Raw genomic sequence first — 22,360 nt, 5'->3', positions numbered from 1 at the left:
AATACAGTCATGAATACGGACCAAGTGTATAATAATTCATCCAATTGGATGTGGTTACCAAGTCTGTGTTCCGTTTAAAGAGGCTCCCATAGATGCAAGTTCGTATAGCAACGGCAGCAATTGGTGGAGTCCTGGTTCACAGTTCAATGGGTGCTCCGTGTTCCAATGTATGGGTTCTCCTATAGGAATAGTAGGCGATGACAGTGCCAATGTGGAGTCCTGGTTCACGAAGGCAATGAATTGCAGGTTCCTGACTGTAGATGGTGGTGCTGGTCAACAAGGTCCACGGAAGGTCCCAAACTAACGCGTTTCGCTGCTCCAAGCTTTGTCAAAAAAAGGACCTTTTGGATGAATTATTATACACTTGGTCCGTATTCATGACTGTATTCACGCTTGGTATATTCATGCTAATTGGTGCTTTCATATATACTAGTTGGTGCTAGTATTCACTAGGTCTCAAAGTCCACCAAAGATTCAGTTGTGAGACATAGATTTTATGTTTATTCATCTCAGTTTGATATGTTTTTACTTGTATTAGCTTTTTTAAATTAACATTAAATACATATTTGCTTAGATCATACTGTGTCAAATAGCGCTGTGTCAAAAAGCTTCTGTTCTTCTGGCTCTGCGAGGGGGACGGCGGCGCGGCTCCGGGAACGGACGATCGAGGACAGGTGCCTGTGTTCGAACCCTCTGGAGCTAATGGTGTCCAGTAGCCTAAGAAGCACAAGCTAGCTGCAAGCAGGTAGGTTTGCTTCTCTCCCCTTAGTCCCACGTAGCAGTGAGTCTGTTGCCAGCAGAAGCTCACTGAAAATAAAAAAACCTAACAAATACTTTCTTTACTAGCAGGCTCAGGAGAGCCCACTAGGAGCACCCAGCTCTGGCCGGGCACAGATTCTAACTGAGGTCTGGAGGAGGGGCATAGAGGGAGGAGCCAGTGCACACCAGATAGTACCTAATCTTTTCTTTAGAGTGCCCAGTCTCCTGCGGAGCCCGTCTATTCCCCATGGTCCTTACGGAGTTCCCAGCATCCACTACGGACTACGAGAAATAGAATTACTGGTGAGTAAATTCTTATTATTTGCTTAGATCATACTGTGTCAAATAGCGCTGTATATTTTTCTTCACTCACCTTGTTCTTAAAAGGGCTTGACTACCCCTTATCCATACAGCTACTAGGACAAGCCACCCATCACAACGCCTGTATATATACTTGATATATATATTTCTACTTCTTTTCCAGTATGGATATAGTCAGTTTAGGGAAATGTGTCAACCACTTGGACATGCCACCTGTTATAGTAGCATGATCCATTATAGTTCTTAAAAATGTATAGTGTATAGATATGGCTTTATGACTTGTACGGGGTGTAATAAAAGACTGTCCATCGAGTTTTTCCAGTCCCCTTCCGAAAAGTGTGTGAGAACATGTCTAACATAAAATCGTGCTTGCAGGAATGGCAGAGGAGACTGAGCAACCACAGTGTGCTTTGCGAATACCTCAGAAAAGATCAGCATGCGGCGTCCATCTGTGGAAACTAATGATCGAATCAATGTTACTCCAGCCTCCCCCCACATAGCAAAGGGGTGAGCAGCCATGCCGTCCAAGAATTCAGGATTTTGGGTTAAAGGTAGATGTAGGGAATGATATTGACACAACCCCGCATTATGACGCAAGATGTGCCACATTCTCCTGGTAGACCATAAAAGCGGATTCGATTTGATATGGTCCGAGATTTCCTGATCATGTTGATGGAGAAAACACGTCAAGTCAACGTTTGTCAAGAAGCTCTGTTCCAAAGACGTATTCGTGTAAACAGAGCTGTTTTGTAGCCAATCCCTCAAATGTCTCAGAAGCGCAGCCTGGTTGTAAACTACCACATCGGGGAAATTGATCCCTCCATTGGATTTAAGGCTGGACAAGTTTACGTAATGCTATACGTGCATGGCTTCCCTTCCATATAAAAGTTCTGATGAGTTTATTGATCAGTTGTGCGTCCGTTTTCGTCAGTAAAACAGGGAGTGTTTGCAGGGGGTATAATAGGCGCGGGATAGCCACCATTTTAAGTAAATTGGCCCTACCCAAGTAAGACAACGGCAAATGTTCCCATCTCTTAATATCGTCAGTCAGAGTGCGTATGGCTTTACCCACATTGAGGTTATATAATTCCGAAATGTGCCTTGGCACTATAATGCCTAGGTACGAGATATACGTAGATTCCCAGCGTAGTGGGAAATGTGTAGTCCAGCGCGGGCACGTATTATTGCCATACAGCAGTAGTGCTTTAGGTTTGTCCATGTTAACACTAAAGCCCGGGGTCGGATATATGGAGAAAAGAAGAAGAATATCGTCAGCAAAGGCCGATATCTAAATTTCCTGTCTGCCCACTCTTATACCCCGAAAGGCCGAACAATCCTGCAACGTCCGAAGCAAAGGATCGAGAGCTAGATTAAATAGTAATGGTGATAGAGGGCATTTCTGATGGGTGTCCCTCTCCAAAAAGAAGCGTTGACCCCTGATCCCATTTATCAAAAGAGAGGCAGATGGTTTATTGTAGATAAAATGAATATAGTCAATAAATCCGGGATCAAAACCCCTTTTTTCCAACACAGTAAACAAGTGTGGCCACAGGACCATGTCAAAAGCCTTATTGGCGTCGAGGCTAAGGAGCATGTTTGAATCTATACATGGAGATTGGGATGCTGCCACAGCGGCCAGTGCAGTACGAATTGCCTTAACCTCGTGTCTGCCAGTCACAAACCCCATTTGTGTCGTGGTGAGAATATCTGGGAGAATAGACTGAAGCCGTATCGCCATTATTTTTGCTAATAATTTATAGTCGACATTCAGTAAACTGATCGGCCTATAAGAGGAAAGGAGGTTCGTGTCCCTACCAGGTTTAGGTATGAGGGTGATGAACGCTTCATTAAATAAAGGAGAGGGACAGCTTTGTTCATGTATAGCCTGGAACAGCTCTAATAAAGCTGGTACTATGTGAGTCTGTAACGTACGATAGTAGTCCCCTGACAGACCATCAGGACCAGGAGATTTACCGTGGGGCAGGTTTAGGATGGCAGAGTTAATTTCCTCCTCTGTTATTTTGCCCACTAAGGCCTCCCTTTGATCCGTAGTTAACGGAGGTAGCACATTGTCTATAAGCAATTGTGCTTGTACCTTGGCATCCACCGGTGTAGCGATGTGACCCAATGTGGGATGACGAAGAGCGGTTATAGTATATCTCTTTTCAGGAGTTCGGGAAATAACCGCTAGTAACCTACCTGCCTTATTACCCCATCTATAGAATTTGTTTTTGGTGTATTCTAGGGAGTGTATCGCCTGAGTCGCTAAATAAGTTTCAAGCAAGCGTCTCGCCTGTTTGTAGTCGGTAAGAGTGGCATCTGTGGGGGCGGAAGTGTATTTTTGGAAAGCCATAGACAATGCTGCTTTTAGTGCGTAATATTCCTTTTTAGCTCCAAAATATGTTAGGTCGATCCCAATATTCTAAGTTTTCATCAACATAATTAGTCCAGTGGTATGTAAGATATAATTTAAAATCCTCAGAGTTAGCCAAATATTGCGGGAAGTGCCATTATATAATCCGTTGGGTACATGTGAGGATGAGTTAGGGCCAGAGTTACGAGGGCATGGTCAGAAATCAATATGTCAAGTATATCCACCCTACTAACATTAGAGATTAATTCATCTGCAATTAGGAACTTGTCTATACGAGATAAAGTTCCATGAGCCAGTGATAAATGGGTGTGTGTTCTGTCGCTAGGATGCAACAGTCTCCATGGATCAGAAAGGTCTAAAGAGTCTTGAAAAGCCATTAAGTGCTTGCTATAAGGGTCAGTGGTCCTTGGTAGAACTGGTGATGTATCGACTGTGGGATCATCCACCACGTTGTAATCTCCTCCCACTATCAAGGGGAAATTTAACCTACTTTGGAGAATATGACCAATGTTCTGAATAAATAAATGCGTATTAATATTCGGGGCATACAGATTGACCAGGGTAAATTTATTTTGAAAAAGCTCGATATCCAATATTATGTATCTGTCTTCAGGATCAATAATTTCTTCCAAAACCGTTACAGGAAGGTTTCTTCGGAAAAGTATGGCTACTCCTCTGGCTTTCGTACGAAAAGGAGCAGATATACAGGGGCCCCTGTCTGCCAGTGAGTCTCCTGTAAAAAAAAATCACATCAGTGTGAAAACGTTTGAGGTGTGTGGCTACACGACGTCATTTGACTGGGGATTTTAGACCATCAACATTCCAGGAAATGAATTGTATGGGTTTTGGAGGCAGTATCTCAGATGAGGAAGTAATAGCGGACGGCATGGCTACTCAACCCCAAAGGGGCAGGGAAACATCTGACCAAAAATCTACATCTCTAGGTAAGTAAATGTGGCTCCCCCCTCAACCCAAGGCTTCTACATCAAAGAAAATTTTAAAAGCATGAACAACACGGTGACATAAAATACATAGCATAACAACACTGTGTGAAACATTATCGATAATCCACGATGACTCATTACTCCTTTTTCTAATCTTTTCCTATCAACCATCAGCATGGTGGGCACCAACTAGGGCTAGCGGTGCGCACACTGAACACTATTACTAATATCTATAAATCTAATAAAAAATAGATGCTATTATTCCTACGGGACCTATTTTCCAGGTCCTCTATTTTGTCCTGTAGTTGTATGAATGAATTCACCCTGGGTAGAGACCTCCTCCTGGCAAGAGTTGGTAAGGTCCTCGACATCACTCACTCTTGACTCTAATGTGGAGAGACGTGTCGTATGTGAGTCTATGCGAGCTAGCCCCATATCTAAGCGGGCTTGGAGGTCGTCAAATCGTTTGTCCAGTAGGGGCATAAGGAAATCCGAGATTTCTCTAGCTGTCAGGGGAGGAACTTTATCCCCAGCTAAGCTAGATGTTTCCACCCCAGGACCAGCCGGAGAAGGTGGACCCGACTTAGGGGGTGCTTCTTTCCCCATCCCCGCTTTATAGAAGGTGTTCGATTGTTTTGGAGGCATGTTCTTGTCAAGGTATTTGTCCATACCATAAGGGATATGGCAAAGAAAAGGTGGTGTCTCCTGAGACCAAAAATCTAACAGTCACTGGCAGCAGTATCAAAATACAAAATCTATACACTGGGTTTGGGCGGTTGTATGAGACTAAACAAAGTTATTTAGGACATGGTCTAATTGGCAGCATCACCACCAACATATGTAAGCAAAAAAGAACATTGAAATTACATCAATAGCAACGATGGATAAATGGACGCTATGGAACAATCAGAGGTGTCAAGCAATGTAGAATAGAAGCGTCTGAAGAAAAATAATAAACGTCACATATGACCTTCTATGGAAGAAAAATAACAAACATCACATGCTGTTTGCGTATAAACAGTGAAAATACATCGAGAAGTGAGCAATATAGAATAGAAATGTCTGAAGAAAAATAATAAACTTCACATATGGTCTTCAATAGAAGAAAAATAACAAACGTCACATGAACAATCAGTTAGGGAGCCACTGGAGGGCGCTACTGCATCAGCTATAACTCTAAATTATAGCAAGGAAGGGAGATGGGAATTAGGGTGAACCTTGAATGGGATAAAAATAATTAAAGTCACAATTAGCCTTGATCTATCAAGTAGAGAGCCACTAGATGGCACTGCTCCAGCAATTAATGCTCTAGTTTATACAATGAAACCTTGAGTAGAACAGATCAATTGTGGAATCAGTGTAGTGGGTAGAGCATCAGCAGTGACAATCAGGACCGCTAGGTGACACCATTACATTAGCTGTGGAGCTCAGTATATAACGCAGAATAAATAAAATTTCTCATACATCCTAGAGGATGCTGGGGACGACATCAAGACCATGGGGTATAGACCGGATCCGCAGGAGACATGGGCACTCTAAAGACTTTTCATTGGATGTGAACTGGCTCCTCCCTTTATGCCCCTCCTCCAGACCTCAGTTTTAGAAATATGCCCAGGTCGACTGGATGCACTCTGAGGAGCTCTACTGAGTTTCTCTGAAAAGACTTATGTTAGGTTTTTTATTTTCAGGGAGATCTGCTGGCATCAGACTCCCTGCTTCGTGGGACTGAGGGGGCAGAAGCAGAACCAACTTCCTCAGAGTTTCATGGCTCTGTTTCTGGCTGACAGGACACTATTAGCTCCTGAAGGGAACTCAACGCTATCCGTGTCTAGATGATCACTCCCACAGCATGCCGTCACCCCCCTCACAGAGCCAGAAGACAGGTGAGTATGAGAAGAATGATCTTCAATCAAGTAAGTGATGGCTGAGGTGCGGCGCGGCTGGCGGGAGCGCAGCACGCCATTGCTGCCCACACACACAGGCACTGCAGGGTGTAGGGCACGGGGGGGGCACCCTGGGCAGCAAGAAAAATACCTCAAACTGGCTAAAAGGGGGCATAAGATGCCGCTGGCACAGCCCTACCCCCGCCAGTATAAATATTGTCATGGATACTGAGGGGCAGAGCTTCTTCCTCAGGCAGCCAGCACACAACTCAGCACCATTTTCTCTCTCTCCTCAGGCTGCAGAGAACACGCTGCTCCTCTCCTCCACTTCTGACAAGTACAGGGTGCTATAAAGGGGGGCAACAAAGCGATTGTGGTGCATTTGATAGTGTATATTACTATTTAAAAGCGCTTTTGGGCTGTGGACATACTGTGTTCACAGGCAATACTGTCGCTGGGTTTGTGAACTGGCTGCTCCTATCCTGTGTCCCTCTGACAGATTTTACTGTGGGTCTGTCCCCAAAATAAGTCCCAGTGTGCCTGTGAGTGTGGTGTACACGTGTGAGGCATGTCTGAGGCAGGGAGTTCCTCCCCGGAGGAAGCCATTTTAGGGACACAGAGTTGTAATGTGGTGGCGCTACCGGCACACCAAGAGCCTGCATGGGTGAAAGAGCTACGTGACAGTATGCATCTGATTAACCGTAGATTAGATAAGTCTGAATCTAAGGCTGCATGCTGGAGAAAATCTGTGGAAGATGTGATTTTTTCAGGATGCTGTTATTCCTTATGCGGACGGCCCCTCTGGGTCACATAAGAGACCATTTGCAAATGTTGTAAACACTGATACTGATACGAATCCTGATTCTTGTGTCGACAATAGTGAATCCAGAGAGATAGATCATAAATTGGCAAAAAGTATACAATATATGATTGTGGCTATAAGGGACGTGTTGGAGGTTACAGAAAGCACTCCTGTACCTCAGGAGAAAGCTTATTTATGTAAGGAAAAGAAATCCAAAGTCACGTTCCCTCCTTCACACGAACTAAATGCTCTGTTCGAAGGGATGTGGGTGAATCCTGATAAAAAATTTCGTATTCCCAAAAGGATTCACATAGCTTATCCTTTCCCGTTGAAGACAGGAAAAAAATGGGAGTCACCCCCTGTGTTAGACAGTGCACTTTCCAGGTTGACAAAGAATTTAATTCTCCCTGCTCCTGGCACGGCTTCTCTTAAAGAGTCGGCAGACCGCAAAATGGAAACGACATTGAAATCCATTTATGTTACCAATGGTACACTGCTCAGGCCCACTATTGCCTGCGCATGGGTGAATCGCGCTATTGAAAAATGGTCAGAAAGCGTGTCATCAGAAATTGACACGATTGATAAAGATGAGATAGTCCTTAAGTTAGGGAATATCAAGGACGCTGCCGCCTACATGCTGGAAGCAATGAAGGATATTGGACTCTTGAGTTCACAAGCCGCTACCATGGCAGTATCGGCTAGGCGGGCGTTATTGATTCGCCAGTGGAACGTGGATGCAGATTCCAAAAGAAACATGGAGGCTCTCCCATATAAAGGTGAGGCCTTATTTGGCGATGGCCTGGATGCGTTAGTCTCGGCGGCTACCGCAGGTAAGTCAACATTTTTGCCCTCTGCGCCTGCACCGGCAAAAAAGACTTATCACCCGCAAATGCAGTCCTTTCGGCCAAATAAATACAAAAAGGCGAGAGGTTCCCCCTTCTTTGCAGATAGGGGAAGGGGAAAGAAGCCCACACTGGATCCAGGTTCCCAAGAGCAGAAGTCTACCCCTAATTCTGCCAAATCCCCAGCATGACGCTGGAACTCCCTTGCGGGAGGCCGCTCAGGTGGGGGCACGTCTCAAACTCTTCAGCCAGGATTGGATTCTGTCTGGCCTGGATCCCTGGGTGTTGCAGATAGTATCCCAGGGATACAAACTAGAGTTTCAAAACGTTCCCCCATGTCGATTTTTCAAATCGACCTTGCCAGCTTCTCCGCCAGAGAGAGAAGCAGTAACAGCGGCAATCCAAAAATTATGTCAAGACCAGGATATAGTCCTGGTATCGTTGTCACAACAAGGGCGGGGTTTTTATTCAAAACTCTTTGTTGTTCCGAAGCCGGACGGCTCGGTCAGACCGATCCTAAATCTAAAAGATCTGAATTTCTTCCTGAAAAGGTTCAAGTTCCAGATGGAATCACTTCGGGCGGTGATTGCCAGTCTGGAGGAGGGGGGACTACTTAGTGTCGGTGGACATAAAGGATGCTTGCCAGTCTGGAGGAGGGGGGACTACTTAGTGTCGGTGGACATAAAGGATGCTTACCTGCATGTTCCCATTTAACCTCCTCACTAGGCTTATCTGAGATTCGCGATTCAGGATTGCCATTACCAATTCCAGACGTTACCTTTCGGTCTCTCCACGGCGCCGAGGGTATTCACCAAGGTGATGGCGGAGATGATGGTCCTCCTTCGTCAGAAAGGAGTCAATATAATCTCTTATCTGGATGACCTCCTGATAAAGGCAAGATCCAGGGAGCAGTTATAAAAAAACATATCCTTCTCCCTGTCAATACTCCAAAAACACGGGTGGATCATAAATTACCCAAAGTCACAGTTGGAACCGACGACAAGGTTGTCTTTCCTCGGGATGATTCTGGACACAGAAGTTCAGAGAGTATTTCTTCCGCTGGAAAAGGCTCTGGAAATCCAGAAAATGGTAAAACAGATATTGAAACCATCAAGTGTGTCGATCAATCAGTGCATTCGGTTGTTGGGGAAGATGGTGGCGGCCTATGAGGCCATACAGTTTGGCAGGTTCCATGCCAGAGTATTCCAGTGGGACCTGTTGGACAAGTGGTCGGGGTCACACCTACACATGCACAGAAAGATAATCCTGTCGTCAAAAAACAGGATTTCGCTCCTGTGGTGGTTGCACAGCTCTCACCTGCTAGAGGGATGCAGGTTCGGGATTCAGGACTGGGTCCTAGTAACCACGGATGCAAGTCTCCGAGGCTGGGGAGTAGTCTCTCAGGGAGAAAACTTCCAGGGACCTTGGTCACAACAGGAAGCCTGCCTTCACATAAACGTTCTGGAGCTAAGAGCCATTTACAACAGCCTTCAACAAGCGGTACATCTTCTTCAAGACCGTCCCGTGCAGATACAGGCGGACAATGTAACAGCAGTCGCATACATAAACAGGCAGGGCGGAACGAAAAGCAGAACGGCAATGGCAGAGGCGACAAAAATCCTCCGCTGGGCAGAAAAACATCTACAAGCTCTGTCGGCAATATTCATTCCGGGAGTAGACAGCTGGGAAGCAGACTTCCTCAGCAGACACGATCTCCATCCAGGAGAGTGGGGCCTCCACCAAGAAGTCTTCGCAGAGGTGACAAGTCTTTGGGGAGTTCCTCAAATAGACATGATGGCGTCTCGTCTCAACAAGAAGCTTCAGAGATACTGTTCCAAGTCGAGAGACCCTCAAGCAGTAGCAGTGGATGCACTGGTGACCCAGTGGGTGTTTCCGTCAGTGTATGTTTTCCCTCCACTTCCGCTGATCTCAAAAGTACTCAGGATCATTAGAAAGACAAGGGTTCGAGCAATCTTCATTGCCCCAGACTGGCCAAGAAGGGCTTGGTACCCAGATCTTCAGCAGTTGCTCATAGGAGATCCTCGGCCTCTTCCTCCTCGGGAGGACCTGCTGCAGCAGGGGCCCTGTGTGTACCAAGACTTACCGCGGCTACGTTTGACGGCATGGCTGTTGAGCGCCGTATCCTAGCCTGGAAGGGTATTCCTAAGGAGGTCATCCCCACCCTTATTCAGGCCAGAAAGGGAGTAACGTCAAAACATTACCACCGTAATTGGAGAAAATATGTGTCTTGGTGTGAATCCAAGAAAGCTCCTATGGAAGAGTTTCACTTAGGACGTTTTCTCCATTTTTTGCAGGATGGTGTGGAGACGGGCCTACGATTGGGATCAATCAAGGTCCAGATTTCGGCCTTGTCAGTTTTCTTCCAAAAACAATTGGCCTCTCTTCCAGAGGTTCAGACCTTCGTGAAAGGGGTTCTGCACATCCAGCCTCCATTCGTGCTTCCAGTGGCACCATGGGACCTTAACATGGTATTGCAGTTCCTTCAATCGGATTGGTTTGAGCCTCTACAAAAGATAGAGTTTAAGTTTCTCACTTGGAAAGTGGTGATGCTTTTGGCATTGGCGTCCGCAAGGCGGGTGTCTGAATTGGGGGCCTTGTCTCACAAGAGCCCTTACCTGATTTTCCATGAAGATAGGGCAGAGTTGCGAATTCGCCAACATTTTCTTCCAAAGATGGTTTCTGCTTTTCACATAAACCAACCTATTGTGGTGCCAGTAGTTACTGACACATTCACTGATTCAAAGTGTCTAGATGTGGTTAGAGCTTTGAAAATCTATGTTGCTAGAACAGCTCGTATACGGAAAACAGAGGCTCTGTTTGTCCTGTATGATCACAACAAGATTGACTGTCCAGCTTCCAAGCAGACTGTTGCACGTTGGATTAGAAATCCGATTCAGCAAGCTCATACTACGGCTGGATTGCCGTTACCGACGTCGGTAAAGGCCCACTCCACTAGGAAGGTGGGCTCATCCTGGGCGGCTGCCCGGGGGGTCTCGGCATTACAACTTTGCCGAACAGCTACTTGGTCAGGGTCAAACACATTTGCTAAGTTCTACAAGTTTGACACCTTGGCCGATGAGGACCTAAAGTTTGGTCAATCGGTGCTGCAGGGTCATCCGCACTCTCCTGTCCGTACTGGAGCTTTGGTATATACCCCATGGTCTTGATGTCATCCCCAGCATCCTCTAGGACGTATGAGAAAATAGGATTTTGATAACCTACCGGTAAATCCTTTTCTCCTAGTCCGTAGAGGATGCTGGGCACCCGTCCCAGTGCGTACTTTACCTGCAGTTTAGTTATTACAGTTACACAAGTTGTGTTATCTTGATTTCAGCATGTTGCTGCAATTAGTTCATGCCTGTTGGCGTGTGTTATGTTGAATGCCATGTGTGCGGCATGGTTGAGGGTGTGAGTTGGTAGATATCTCACCACTAGTTAAGTAATTCCTTTCCTCGAAATGTCAGTCTCCCTGGGCACATTTCCTACAACTGAGGTCTGGAGGAGGGGCATAGAGGGAGGAGCCAGTTCACACCCAATGAAAAGTCTTTAGAGTGCCCATGTCTCTTGCGGATCCCGTCTATACCCCATGGTCTTGATGTCGTCCCCAGCATCCTCTACGGACTAGGAGAAAAGGATTAACCGGTAAGTTATCAAAATCCTATTATAAAAAGAAAAAACGACAGTCACACACTGAGGATCAATAGCAGTTCGGTCCTGTCTTGATTAAAGGGTCTCAGTAAACCCGTTGCGCCTGTAGAATGAGGTGAGGGCAATCAGCCTGTGCTAGGCTACCAGCCAGATGCAGTTAGTGCAGCCACCAGGGGTGCATGTAGGGTGGGACAGGGAAAAAAGAAAGGGGAATGGGTAGAGAGGTTCAGGGGGGAGGTTAAAACACAAGGTAGGGAGGTAAAAGGGTATTAGTAGGGGTAAAGACAAATACCGGGTAAGTAGGAGATGAGGTCCGGATATATTGCAGCAAGCAGCTCCCACCAAACAATATGCCAGGCAGGGAGATAGTAAACCCTGCCAGGGAGAAGGGAAAGATCCTTTCACCCCGAGGTATCAGACACCGCCAGCCAGGATCACTTTTGCCAGCATTCGTCTGCCTGGTCCCGGTGTCTCAGCTGTAGCGTCGTGTGAGGAGAGTATGTATCCAGGCAGCAGGGATCCCACCCACTCTCAGCAGCAAGGCAGTGATTTCCCGGGCGTCCAGTAGCAGGTTGGTGCGGTATTGAATCGGAGGACAGGTCATACGGGACGGAGGTAAGATGGGACAGCTCCTCCACTCCAGCCCCGCAGGTCACAGCAATGTCAGGGTTCAATGTAGGAGCCGCCGTTAGGATCCAGCCGGTAAGATCAATAGAGGGTGCTTGCTAGAGTCGTCGGGTCACAACCTAGAGGAAGTCCCGGGCGGCCGGGCCGCCAATTAGCGGGGAGGGTTCCAGCCGGGCACTGCTGGTTACAGGAGGCAAAGGCACCACATCTCTGGAGCTCCAAACCCAGTCCGGGGAAGCAGCCGGAGAGGGAGCCAAGCAGAGCGGTGGTGGGGGCCCGCAGTGAAGCACAGCCGCAGGGCACAAGACCGCCTACTAGGTATATATTTCCATCCCGGGAGCGACACCGCAGCCCCGTCCGACAGGCGTCTGCAGTCTCATTCAAGGGGTGTCATATCGCCGGCTGGATGCGTCAGCAGATGCATAGGAGCGAAAACAAAAAGGGGAAGGCTATGTTAGTCCTCAGCCACACAGAGAATAGGCAGATAGATCTCCAGCTATACGGAGCGGTATTACAGAGACACTCCAACAGCCAGGCTGAGGTTCGCGCCAAAATGTGGAATCTAGGGAGAGCACCACTATCAGTGGTCAGACATCCGTGGAAAAGTCAGTCCCGACCCTGTAAAGAGTGTACCGGCATCCACCCCACTTAAGCTATCCGATAAGGTAGTTAAAGTACACGAAACAGCACAGTAGGAGGTAGATGGAGGCAGATAGCTGGAGGCTATGTCGGGAGAGTTGTTAAAAAGCGGCCATGCAAGATGCCCCGCCCACCGGAAGTCCTTATACTTAGATCTTATACTTTGATCTTATACTTTTGGAGCAGAGAAGGGAAAGGGGAGACATGATAGAAACTTTCAAATATATCAAGGGTTTTAACAAAGTCCAGGAGGGAAACATTCTCCAAATGAAGAGAAGCAATAGGACACGAGGACATGCACTGAGACTGGAGGGAGGCAGGTTCAGGAGAAATTTGAGGAAAAATTACTTCACAGAAAGGGTAGTGGACAAGTGGAATAGCCTCCCATCAGAGGTGGTAGAGGCTAAGACAGCAGAACAATTTAAATATACATGGGATAGACATAAAGATATCCTTACACAGAAATAAGGATCAAACAAGGTTAGAGAAAAAAATAATGTAAAAAAAAAAGGGGGCAGACTAGATGGGCCAAGTGTAGTCATTAGCTACAGGAGAAATTCCAGGGGACTGGAAAAGAGCAAACGTAGTCCCACTGCACAAAAGTGGAAGCAAGGAAGAGGCAAACAACTACAGACCAGTGAGTCTTACATCAGTAGTAGGGAAATTGATGGAAACACTCTTAAAAGAAAGAGTTGTAGATCATCTCAAATCCGGCAATTTACTGGATCCCAAACAGCATGGATTCACTGGGGGAAGATCATGTCAAACAAATCTTATTGACTTTTTTGATTGTGTGACTAAAGTGATGGATAAAGGTGGAGCCATGGATATAGCTTATCTTGACTTTAGTAAGGCTTTTGACACAGTTCCACATCGCAGACTGCTAAATAAACTTGAAAGTTTGGGATTGGATATTAGGATTATTGAATGGATAAGATCTTGGTTGAAGGATAGAAAACAGAGAGTTGTGGTAAATGGAGTGCATTCACAAGAGGGAAATGTTACCAGTGGAGTACCCCAGGGATCTGTACTTGGACCAGTGCTTTTCAATATCTTTATTGGTGACATTGCAAATGGGATTAAAGGGAAAGTATGCCTTTTTGCAGATGACACAAAGGTATGCAACAGGGTAGACACACCAGGTGGGGTAAAACAAATGATTGAGGATCTAGGTAGACTAGAGGAATGGTCAAGAGTCTGGCAATTACAGTTTAATGCCAAAAAATGCAAAATCATGCACTTGGGTCTCAAAAATCCTAAAGCTAAATACAGTATTAATGGCACTATACTGGAAACTACTGAGGAGGAAAGGGATCTAGGAGTCACTATTCCAGATGACTTAAAGGCAGGTAAGCAATGTAACAAGGCAATGAGGAAGGCTAGTCAGATGCTTGGCTGCATTGGGAGAGGAATCAGCAGCAGAAAGAAAGAAGTAATAATGCCACTGTATAGGTCATTGGTACGGCCTCATCTAGAATACTGTATTCAGTTCTGGAGGCCATATCTTCAAAAGGATATTAATACATTAGAAACTGTACAAAGGAGGGCAACTAAAATGGTGCATGGCCTACATCACAAAACATACCCAGAAAGACTAAGAAATCTCAATATGTATAGTTTGGAGCAGAGAAGAGAAAGGGGGGACATGATAGAAACTTTCAAATATATGAAGGGTTTTAACAAAGTCCAGGAGGGAAACATTCTCCAAATGAAGAGAAGCAATAGGACACGAGGACATGCACTGAGACTGGAGGGGGGGAGGTTCAGGGGAAATTTGCGGAAAAATTATTTCACAGAAAGGGTAGTGGACAAGTGGAATAGCCTCCCATCAGAGGTGGTAGAGGCTAAGACAGTAGAGCAATTTAAACATGCATGGGATAGACATAAGGATATCCTTACAAAGAAATAAGGAACAAATAAGGTTAGTGATAAAAAAAAAAAATAATATATAAAAAAAAAAAAAGGGGCAGACTAGATGGGCCAAGTGGTTCTTATCTGCCGACAAATTCTATGTTTCTATGTTTCTATGTTTCTAAGTGGTTCTTATCTGCCGTCACATTCTGTGTTTCTAGATCTTAATATAAAATCCAAGCACAAAACCGCTACGTAAGCACATGATTATAAAAAAAAAGGGAACGCAGTCTTATTCTTGCTTCAACCTAACCAGATACAAAAATATATGCTATTTCCTAACAAGGACGGATCTAGACTTTTCTTTTAGGGGGGGCGGTTTACTGTTTATTCTTGACTCCTCCTCTCTCCAGTCCCAACTCCTCCCATCTGCAATCCTAACTCCTCCTCTCTCAATTCCTGAAAAACTGAACTTTTTGAGTGAGACTGAGATAGCGCTTTGTGATTGTTCTATGTACATGTGACTGTGCTGTGGGGTAATTGTATTTATTAGCCCTAGTACCCGCACACCTGCAAGAGAGGGGCAAATGCTCTGTAACCCTTGCTCTCCTCGCTCCTCTGTGCTGCTGTGATATAGGCTGCAGCACATCATTCTGCCTCAGGCTCTCCCTGGAGAGCTCTCTTCTGCTTAAAAGTGGACGTGGCTATGACTGTGTTAGGGGGGGCGATCGCCCCCTTCGCCCCCCCCCCCTAAATCCGGCCCTGTTTCCTAACAGCCCCCTCTTTATATCCTGTTCCCTCTCTCCCCTTCAGTCTGCAACTAGGCAACGCCCATCATTAACTGGCCCTAGAAGCTGTCCCGTAAGGGGCACAATGGGTCTGATTCAGATGTGGCCGGGTTAGCTATCGCTGCTGCTTACATGAAAGCAGTAGCGATAGCACTAGTATGGTGGTATCCGGACTCCAGGTCGACAACAAAAAGGTCGACACACCTTAGGTCGACGCCAATTGGTCGACACACCTTAGGTCGACATGGCCAAAAGGTCGACAGGAACAAGGTCGACATGGAAAAAAGGTCGACATGAGTTTTTCGCAATTTTTTTCTTTTTTGGAACCTTTTCATACTTAACGATCCACGTGGACTACGATTGGAACGGTAACCTGAGCGGAGCGAAGGCACCATGCCCGAAGCATGGCGAGCGAAGCGACGCGGTGCACTAATTGGGGTTCCCGGTCACTCTACAAAGAAAACGACACCAAAAAAACATTAAAGACTCATGTCGACCTTTTTCCATGTCGACCTTGTTCCTGTCGACCTTTTGTCCATGTCGGCCTTTTGTCCATGTCGACCTAAGGCGTGTCGACCAATTGGTGTCGACCTAAGGTGTGTCGACCTTTTTGTTGTCGACCTGGAGTCCCAGACCCAGTATGGTAATGCAGCAGGGAAGTGTGACGCCTAGGACGCAATACCGGATCATCTACGTTCAAGCCATCCGCTGACGCAGCAACTAAGAAGCCATGAAATCTCCATCCTCTGACAGATCCTGGCCTCATCGCCGCCCCCCCGCCCCCAAACAGCCTTAGACTGTCAGTCACTGTCAACACGTGGCTGCTGATGAGCGCATCGGACAAAGTAATCTGTCTCCCGTGGACAATCACCTCCATCATATCTTGTTGTCTGAATACAACATACTTATATTTTGCTTATCAGATAAGCCTTATTGTAACTATTGACTTGTAACGCCCAGATAATGAGGCTAGGTAGTAGGAACTGGGTGCAGCATGCAATAAAAGAGCAATTTTACAGAGCAATTGGTCAGAATTAAAAATAGGAAAACTTTAAAATCTGGCCTGGGGGCAAAAGGCAAGTGTGTACAATCCTAAATCTCTGGTTTATTTGGGCCACATGAAAGTTTACATTTTTCAAGTACAATAATTCTGCCTCTAGTGATGTGTTCCAGCAAAGTTCCATGGGAACAGACTCCGCCCAGCATACAGAACAATCCGGACATGAATATTTTGGTGGGCTTCCATATGCGACTTTATGCAAATGGCACTACAAAGCTGTTCCCTCTTCTACAAATGTTCGCCTGAATGTGCAAGGACTGAGGCACCCACTTTGAGCGTCTGTAGACGCTGCGATACCGCCTCGTGCCTTCTTACCATTAGTCCTTATTTCAGGTGCAGAATTTCCATCAGAGGGGGTAATTCCAAGTTGATCGCAGCAGGATTTTTGATAGCAATTGGGCAAAACCATGTGCACTGCAGGGGAGGCAGATATAACATGTGCAGAAAGAGTTAGATTTGGGTGGGTTATTTTATTTCTGTGCAGGGTAAATACTGGCTGCTTTATTTTTACACTGCAAATTAGATTGCAGATTGAACACACCACACCCCAATCTAACTCTCTCTGCACATGTTATATCTGCCTCCCCTGCAGTGCACATGGTTTTGCCCAATTGCTAACAAAAATCCTGCTGCGATCAACTTGGAATTACCCCCAGAGTACGGGCACCAAAGTGAACGACTGAGCGTCAATGTATACGAACACTTCAGCGACACGCCCATAAGATGGACAATCTCCGTGTGTCTTTTTAGCCACCTCCCACGAATATCCATCACTTTTGCAAGACCTTTCTGATACCAGTATCCGGATGATAGGTCAACACCATATAGATAATAGACATAGGCGCCGATTCTGTGGGTGCTCCTGGAGCCGCGCACCCACAGACATCGAGGAGCACCCACGGAACCAGCAACCCAGCAAAGCTAGCCCCCGCAGTGGATTGAGACGCGCTGGGGGCTTCCATACATTGCAGTGTAAATAGACCCACCAAATATGGCCGCCGCCAAGGAGGAGACAGACGCTAGAGGTCACATTTGACCTCTAGCACTTGTCTCCCTGGCGGTAGACATTTTAAGGTTTTTTTTTAAACAGCAATGTACGGAAGCCCTTCAGCAGCCCCCAGCGCGTCTCAATCCACTGTAGGGGCTTAGCGCATGCAGGGAGGTCCAAATGTTTGTTTCTGAGCTCCTGGAAGCCCGTCGGTAGCACACCTCACCCGGCTACAGCACCAGCATGGGGCATACCGTCAGGGCATCACATGTAAGTGTGGTTATACTGTATATGTTTGTATATATGCGTGTATGTATGTGTGTATATGTAGGCGCGTATGTGTATGTATTATATGTGTGTCTCTGTGTGTGTGTGTTTACTTTGTATGTGTGTTTGTGTTCTGTGTGTGTATATGTAGGTGTGTGTGTTCTATGTGTTTGTGTGTGTTATATGTTTGTCTTTGTGTGTGTGTTTGTATGTATTATATGTGTGTACATATATGTGTGAGTTTGAGTGTGTACACTGTACGTGTATTTGTGAGTTTGAGTGTGTACATGTATGTGTTTTATGTAACGTGTATGAAACTTACCCACCACCCCTCCCCTACAAAACCTGCATTTACTCCTAACAATCATGTATGGAACCCCCCCCCAGGAAAATCCTGCGTTTGCCCCTGGGCTAGCAGCATACTAGCAGCACAGTATACTTAGTGATGCCCGCCTGCACCCACCCTCCCATACTTTGCTGGCAATGTACAGGAGACCCCTGGCAACGCGCAGGAGACCCCTGGCAACGCGCAGGAGACCCCTGGCAATGTGTTGGAGATCCCTGGCAACGCTCAGGGGCCCCCAGCGAGCATGGAACCCAGAGCATGCAAGGTGGCATTATTGTGTGTGGGGCATAAAATGGTGTCAGGGCCATAACTGTGTGTTGCATAATGTGTAATGGGCATTACTGTGTGTTGCATAATGTGTAATGGGCATTACTGTGTGTTGCATACTGTGTAATGGGCATTACTGTGTGTTGCATAATGTGTAATGGGCATTACTGTGTGTTGCATATTGTGTAATGGGCATTACTGTGTGTTGCATAATGTGTAATGGGCATTACTGTGTGTTGCTGTTATGCACACCAGTGCCTGCAGGAAAGTACTAGTGTCAGAACTGTTATGCACTCCAGTGTCTGCAGGAATGTACTGGTGTTTGAACTGTTATGCAAAACAAATGGACTCACAGACAAACTGGGGAATATGACATAACGTACACAGAAGGTGATAGGGTAACAAAATACACACACAGTGAACAGAGAAGCCCAGAGGCTAAGGAACTGGGTATCTCCCTTGTATTAGAACTGCTCAGATGTAAAAAGCAAGATGTTGTGTTTTAATACGTAGAGAACCCGAAATGCTGTTGCTAAGGGCAACAGCAAAACCCTAAAGGGTTACCAACGGGTGTGGCAGTAAACTCCTTGGTCAGAGATGGAATGATAGACACAAGGAGAGCCTCCACAATCCTGATTCTCACTTGCAGTGCACAGGTTTAAGCTTACTGCCACTAAACTGACCCCTGACACCTAGCACAGTGAGACAGGATTAGACAGGCAAGTGTTAGAATACAGCCGCAAACTTGCTAAGTTCACAGAGTAATAACAGAACCCCAGCAAGCTAAACGACTGACTCCAGTCTTACTGCTAGGTCTGGATTGGCAGAGTGTAATACCAAATCCCCAGGCCTATTTGCAGTAAGCAACAAACAAATACAAAGCTACACAGTACTGGCTAACTTTCATGAACTGACTAACCAACAGAGATTCAGCAGCATCTGCTTACCCTGAAAAGAGGCCTTATAAAGCAGGTGCTGTCCACGCCCCACTCAGACCTCACAGACTGTGAGCACAAAAACCAGCACCGGATCCCCTGCCGTGCACAGAGCCTATAACCACTGCACAGCAAAAGACCCGAACCGGAGTATCAGCTGCGCTCAGGTTACTCCACTAGCACTTGTCTCCCGGTTGCCATGACGACGTGGCAGCACAGGGCAGGAGACCCTAACAGTACCCCCCCTCTGACGAGGGGTCAAAGAACCCCTACCACCGGGTTTATCGGGGAACTGCGAGAAGAAAGAGCGTATCAGTCTGGGGGCATGAAGATCACAACTGCGCACCCACGACCGCTCCTCCGGGCCATACCCCTTCCAGTGCACCAAAAATGACAGCCGACCCCGAACCACCTTGGAGTCAAGAATCCTTTCAACAACAAACTCCCTCTGGCCACGTATCAGAAGAGGGGAAGGTCTTCCACTGGAAGAAGGATTACTAATCGCCCGTTTTAAAAGGGAACAATGAAATGTTTTATTGATACCCAAAGAACGGGGCAGATCTAACTGAAATGCCACCGGATTGATAACCCTGGTGATCTTATAAGGGCCGATGAACCGGGGCCCTAACTTATGAGATGGCTGTCTCAACTTCAAATTCTTGGTAGACAACCAGACGAAGTCTCCTAATTTGAAGCTGCAGGGTCTTTTCCGCTTATCAAAAACCCTTTTGGTCCCTAATGACACAGACACAAGGGCTTTCTTCACTTTCCGCCAAATACCTCTAAGGACCGAAACCACAGAGGAACCACCAGGCGTGGAGTCCAGGGGGTCAAAAGAATTGGCCTTAGGATGATGCCCATACACACAAAGGAAGGGAGAGATCCCTGTAGCAGAGTGAGCCGCGTTGTTATAGGCAAACTCCGCCATGGACAGATGAGCAACCCAGTCAGTCTGACACTTGGAGACATAACACCTGAGGAACTGCTCCAAGGACTGGTTCACCCTTTCAGTCTGCCCATTAGACTGCGGATGGTAGCCTGACGACAAGCTGACAGAAATCTGGAGATCGGAACAAAATGCCCTCCAGAATTTGGCCACAAACTGGGATCCGCGGTCAGAGACCACATCAAGTGGCAACCCGTGGAGACGCACAACATGCAGCATAAATAATTCAGACAGGCGTCTGGCTGATGGCAGCCCAACCAGTGGAACGAAGTGCGCCATCTTCGAAAACCTGTCAACGACAACCCAGATGGCTGTCATCCCCGAGGATTTGGGCAAGTCCACCACAAAATCCATTGAAATGTGGGTCCATGGCTTAGATGGGATAGAGAGTGGATGTAATGGGCCAACAGGAACCCCTCTAGGAGTCTTATTTCGGGCACAGATGTCACATGCCCGAACCCACTGATCCACATCCTTAGCCACCGAGGGCCACCACACCGCTCTAGATAGCAACTCCCGAGTTCTGGCAATACCCGGGTGACCTGCCGACTTCTTGGCATGGAATTCCAGGAACACTCGCTGTCTTAACCTAGGAGGCACAAACAAAAGACCTACCGGAAGGTCTGGAGGAGCCTGCTCCTGTGCTCTAAGGACTAATGATAAGAGGTCCTGGGTAATGCCCACTTTAATACATGATGGGGAAACAATGGGCAACGGCTCCTCGGTGGTCTCCTGGATTGGAGCAAAACTCCGCGAGAGCGCATCAGCCTTGATGTTTTTTGACCCAGGGCGATATGTTATCAAAAAATTAAAGCGAGCAAAAAACAAAGCCCATCGTGCCTGCCTGGCATTGAGACGCTTCGCTGACTCTAAATATGCCAGATTCTTATGGTCAGTGAGAATTGAGACCACAAACTTAGCCCCCTCAAGCCAGTGTCTCCACTCCTCGAGTGCATCCTTAATAGCCAACAATTCCCGGTTACCCACGTCATAATTCATCTCGGCAGGCAAAAATTTACGGGAAAAGTAAGCACAGGGATGAAGGCGATTATCAGACACTCCCATCTGAGAAAGCACTGCCCCAATACCCATCTCAGAGGCATCCACCTCCACCACAAAAGGACGCTCTGGATCTGGGTGTCGCAGCACCTTGGCCGAAACAAATGCCCTTTTGAGACGGGCAAAAGCCGCTTTAGCCTCACAAGACCAGTGAGCAACATCCGCCCCTTTCTTAGTGAGTGCCACCAAGGGCGCCACTATAGACGAAAATCCAGCGATAAATCGTCTATAAAAATTCGCAAAGCCCAGGAAACGCTGAAGCGCCTTCAAACTAGTGGGCTGCACCCAATCCAGGACTGCCTGTACCTTGGAACCCTCCATTTGGAAACCTTCTGGGGAGATAATATATCCTAGAAATGCGATTTGCTGAACTTCAAATTCGCACTTCTCCAGCTTCGCCCCAAGCCGGTGGTCTCTGAGTTTCTGGAGGACTAAGCGTACATGCTTCCGATGTTCCTCCAGGGAATGGGAGAAGATTAGGATGTCATCTAAGTATACAACTAAGAATCTATCCAAATATTCCCTGAGCACATCATTCATGAAATCCTGGAAGACTGCCGGGGCATTACAGAGCCCAAAAGGCATCACCAAATATTCATAATGCCCTGAGTGGGTATTAAAGGCAGTCTTCCATTCATCCCCCTCTCTTATTCGGATTAGATTGTACGCACCGCGTAGGTCAATCTTAGAAAAAATGGTGGCAGTACGAAGCTGGTCAAACAAGACCGAAATGAGAGGCAGTGGGTATGAGTTTTTAATCGTGATACGGTTCAATTCCCTGAAGTCGATGCAGGGTCGCAACGAACCGTCCTTTTTACCCACGAAGAAGAACCCCGACCCAACTGGAGACTGTGAAGGTCTGATAAATCCCTTAGCCAAGTTCTCATGAATGTACTCTGCCATAGCCTGAGTCTCAGGACATGACAGGGAGTACAACCTGCTCTTGGGAAGCTTAGCATTTGGCAACAAATCAATGGCACAGTCATAGGGGCG

General features: G+C 46.7%; 1 protein-coding gene across 4 annotated transcripts in view; it reads left to right on the top strand.

Annotated features, from left to right (window-relative positions):
- Nucleotides 1–22,360, top strand: part of BZW2 (basic leucine zipper and W2 domains 2) — a 207,138-nt gene that overhangs the window by 117,875 nt on the left and 66,903 nt on the right. The window contains exon 1 of one of the 4 annotated variants that reach the window (XM_063924411.1): nt 4,375–4,398. The exons of the other annotated variants lie outside the window; for them this stretch is intronic. The gene's annotated coding sequence lies outside the window, so the exon portion shown is untranslated. Of the gene's footprint in view, nt 1–4,374; nt 4,399–22,360 lie in introns of those variants that run through there. 4 annotated transcript variants of the gene reach the window in all.

This window comes from Pseudophryne corroboree, chromosome 5, assembly GCF_028390025.1.
Source record: "Pseudophryne corroboree isolate aPseCor3 chromosome 5, aPseCor3.hap2, whole genome shotgun sequence".
Classification (NCBI taxonomy): Eukaryota; Metazoa; Chordata; class Amphibia; order Anura; family Myobatrachidae; genus Pseudophryne; species Pseudophryne corroboree.
Note: the sequence above shows the minus strand (reverse complement) of the source record. Positions and strands in the feature narration are given on the sequence as shown.